This window comes from Bombina bombina, chromosome 1, assembly GCF_027579735.1.
Source record: "Bombina bombina isolate aBomBom1 chromosome 1, aBomBom1.pri, whole genome shotgun sequence".
NCBI lineage: Eukaryota > Metazoa > Chordata > Amphibia > Anura > Bombinatoridae > Bombina > Bombina bombina.
The window spans coordinates 1,217,952,757-1,217,957,408 of record NC_069499.1 but is presented as its reverse complement, the minus strand read 5'-3'; the positions used below and the strand labels follow the sequence as shown (position 1 = coordinate 1,217,957,408).

The 4,652-nt window shown below is 38.6% G+C and overlaps 1 long non-coding RNA gene across 1 annotated transcript; it reads left to right on the top strand.

The window, feature by feature from the left end:
- On the top strand, positions 1-4,058 carry LOC128642057 (uncharacterized). The gene is made up of 3 exons (XR_008399618.1): positions 1-133; positions 791-856; positions 3,859-4,058. It is a non-coding gene; the product is annotated as an uncharacterized LOC128642057 (long non-coding RNA).
- The last annotated feature ends 594 nt before the right edge of the window (positions 4,059-4,652 follow it).

Sequence of the window (4,652 nt, the reverse complement as noted above, 5' to 3'; positions counted from 1 at the left end):
ACCAGATCTGTATATAACAGGAGCCCAGCTGCAGTACTCACTGCGTATTTTCATTTGTGCATCGATCTTCTGGAGAGACACAGAGACAACTAGAAGAGAACGATGGAATCCCAGAACTGCAGCTGTGCTACAGGTGAGGTTGTAGGATGGGGATTTATATGGGTAACGATTTCTCTATACATTCTGTTTAAGATAACTACAAAGGGCAGTTTTATAGTGGGCATATTTCTTACAGTAGTCTGTTATAAGGTCTACATAACGATCAGTACAAGATCAAATGATAAGCAGGTTAAACGTAGGATGGATGAGCTTTGTGGTAAAGCAGGAGGACAGTGAATACAGATGGCAGGAACCTATTGATATAGGTGACACCTATTAGGTATTAGCTGCTGTTGGGGGAGGTGATAACGTTCTAATAAACCAGGGTTCTAACTCTGAAGGGGGGGGGGGGTATCTGCTAACCAGTCAGGCTTGCTTTGCGTCCTACCGAGACCACTGAATGGTTCCTGTAGCAACTGATTATTTCTGTAATCTGAGACTAGTACAGTATATGGAAAGTTTGTGGACACCAAAGCGATGCTGTACAATATTAAGAAAAAAAATCTAAAATATATAATTTGTATAAAGATTTTTTCTAATGCATTAGATACTGATTGTATCAAATTTATATTAATGTCATAATCTGTATGTGGATTCATAGCACACAGGATGAAGACCTTGTTCTGTTTTGTAGGTGACTAGGTAAAAATGATGTATCAATGCTACACCCATAATTTTTTTTTTTCTGTAGGTGGCCCCTGTAACTGTGGAGACAATTGTAAGTGTGAAAACTGCAAATGCAAAGACTGCAAAAAAAGTAAGTGTATATGTAATACTTATCCCTATTGCTGCTAAGCCCGTTTCACCCCTGGGCCCCACCCCAGTGCTGAGCTATTTTTGAGGGTTTTTTTTTTTTTTGCTACAGGAAATATCAAAAATGTAATTAATGATTTGGGTATCTTTTTTTATTTTTTTTTGTGTGCTTCATTCTCTTATCCTTTGCTGAATGATCAGCATTGTACTACTGGCAGCTAGTTGAAAACATCTAGTTAGCCAATCACAAGAGACAAATGTATGCAGGCACCTAACATAAGCTAGCTCCCACTAGGGTAGGATGTGTGCATTTTCAACAATGGATACAAAGAGAAAAAAATTATATGGTCTATTTGATTCTTGCAAGTTTAATTTTGACTCGCCTAGCCCAGTGCCTTCAGCTGTTCCTATGATCATCTTACCACATTGTCCCACATGTGAAACAGTGGCTGGGCTTTTGGGGGTTATGATATAGATTAGTGGCCCAGTTACGCAATACAGAAATTAGTTGTGTTTTTTTTTTTTGAGGATTTCATTGATCACCTGACTATACAGATACAATTAGGGGTTTATGACATTTTATGCACAATAAACTAGCATCCCAAGCAAATCCCTGTTCCTCTCCCCCCCCCTTTTTTATTTGTTTGTTAAATCATTTAAAAGATCTGCTTTCTAGCACTTCCCCAAGAGCAGGCAATTCTCTTTTTTGAATGCAGGGTCTTGGAGGTTTGTAGCTGCTAAGGGTATTGATATCAAGGGGTCGTCCAGCTCCCTTACAGCTGTGCATCCTGATTAAGCCACTTTGACATAACTTGTCATGTGCATGATGTGTTAAGGGGACAGTGAAGTCCGTTACACTTATGATCCATAGCCTGTAGCTTAAAGGGACCGTTAACCCAAAAATGTTTTCCCCTTTAAATTGTTCCCAATGTTCAATTTTACATGAAGTGTATTACATTGTTTACAAGTAGCTCCTTTACCCCTATTTCAGCATATGAAATAGCTGATTTAGCCTGTGGTATCATAACCTATACTAAACGTTGATTTGGAGTATATGCTCAGTGGGTTGTAGGATAGTTTAAGTAACACAATGTTAATTTTCTATTGTTCTTTCTAATATTGAGCTTTGGTTTAGGAACAGATATAAGATAAGGAAGCAAGTCTGTGTGAATAAAAGGGATAACATAATGAGATCCTATATTAGCTGGAAGCTCAACCCATTGTAATAGGCTGTGGTTTAAAAGCACAAAACCAGCTATGCAAATTCTAAAACATTTTACCCTGTAGCTGGTATAACAAATAATTGAAAATACATTAATGGGAAAAAATTTTTTATGGTGTACTGTCCCTTTAACCAGGCTGATATGATGATCTAAGCCAGAGCTTTCCAAACTTTTTATGTTGGCGACACTTTTTAGACCTACATCATTTCGCGACACAGTAATTCAGTTGTACTGGCAAACAGGAGGTTAAACTAACTTGTTTTAAGAGATACGGACACATGCATAAATGATATAATAACAAAATGTGTGTGCAAGAATTAAAAAAAGTTTAATAACACCAACGGCTACTTACTATTTTAATGGGATGTATGAGGTTAATAGGATGAACACAATTTCAGAATATTTGGTGGAATATTAGATAAAGACACTCGCATTTCATCATCAAGCATTTTTAAGCTTCCCCTTCCTATCCATATATCAAGAGCAGGAGCAGCAATGCACTACCGGGAGCTAGCTGCAAAAAAAAAACCCTCTGACTTCAGCTCAGCGTTTAAGCTGCCGCCCTCAGTGCTTCGGTGAGTCCGATTGACTACTGCCCGCGCTGCAAACACACTGCTGTCCCACTCACTGACTACACATGCAGTCACGAGCCGATTTAGGAGACTACACATGCAGTCACGAGCCGATTTAGGAGACTACACATGCAGTCACGAGCCGATTTAGGAGACTACACATGCAGTCACGAGCCGATTTAGGAGACTACACATGCAGTCACGAGCCGATTTAGGAGACTACACATGCAGTCACGAGCCGATTTAGGAGACTACACATGCAGTCAGGAGCCGATGTGACACCAAAGGGAATAGTTACAGTTCCCGCTAAGCTGCGCCCATAGGTTAAGATGATCTATGACCCCCTAGGTATCAATCACGTGTCAACCATGTGATATGCGAAGCAGGCAGGCGGAAAGTCAGAAACCAAAAAAAAAAGTTAAAAAAAAATTAAATTTTAAAAAATTTGTGCTGAAGCAGGGACACACCTACACACTGCTGCCGACACACTAGTGTGTCCCGACACACAGTTTGGAAAGCACTGTCCTAAGCATTCCTTGGCAGCACAATTTATACCATCGCTATAAACCGTGGCTATCACTGCTGCCAGATTGCACACTTCTGAGTTCACCTAGAATTACTCTTTAACAAAGAACTAAGGAAAATGTTAATTGAAGAAAATTATAAGTTAATTTAAAATGGGTTTTAAAAAGGTAAAAAAAAAAATGAAAATTGCAAAGTGTTTGACTGGAAATGGCCTTTCTTCATATTTACCCTACTCGAGCACTGTCATTTTAAAGAGATGGGATCTTTCTCTTTCTCTCCTTCTCTCCTATGGCACACATGAACTAGCACTGTCTAGCTGTGAAATTCTCAAAATGCAAAGAGTCGGCTTTCAAGAGCTTAGAAATTAGCATATGAGCCTACCTAGGTTTAGCTTTCAACAAAATATAAGAACAAAGCAAATTTGATAAATGTAAATTGGATAGTTAAACTTAATTCAGATAGGACAAGCAATCTTACATTTTGACTAGACTGTCCCTTTATGATGTACACCAAATTCTGGCCTGCCTGTGAAACTCGTGGACTTTTCTTTTGTCTTAGTAGAAGATAGGCAGCTGGAATGTCAGTGAAAAGCAGTTTGCATGTCTGATTAGTGAGGTCTGGGGAATGTTGGCTACTAATTGCTCATAAAGAGTTCTTACTAACTTGTTATCTCTCTCCTCACACAGCTGGACAGAACGAACAACAGCCAGAGTGCAGTAAATGTGGCAAGAACTGTGAGTGCAAAAAAGTTGCTGAGAAATGCAGCTGCAGCCACTGAAGACTACCAATGGTGCTTGAGAACTGAGTTGTTATAAACTGCACAATCTATTGTTAAATCTTGTCTAACATTTGTTGGTTACTTATTAAATAAAGATATTGTCTTAAAGTTGTGCACTTTATAAATGGTCAATAACACATGACTCTGTAAATAGCTGCCTAATACCCTATAAAGTTTAGGTCTTGGCAAGATTTTAATTTGACACTAAATTCATAGCTATAGATTTTTTTTTTTTTTTTTTTTTAAATCCTGAGTTATATAGAGCAGTGTCTCTAAACTGCGGTCCTCATGCATCCCCCCCCTGGCCAGGTTTTCATTATAGCTGAACCAGTGCACAGCTGACATGATCCGTAACACCATGGTTACTAACCTGCTCTCACACATTAGCTGATTATTTCACCTGGTTCACCTATAAAGAAAATCTGGCCTATTGGGAGTACTTAGAAACAAAGATATACAGCATGCAATTGACTCTGCTTTCAAGGTACTTAAGAGAATACCTATAGAGGTAACGTTCAGATGTTTTACAATGATTTTGCGCCCTAGATGGTAGTATAGTACTTGTGCAAAGCTGCTTCAATTTAGTTCTCTAGACAGTGCATGCTCCTGAACCTACCTGATTATCAACAAAAGATAAATTACATCTGAATCAAGTCACCTAAAGAGGCATTAAAGTTAAATTAAACTTGATATAGCAACTTT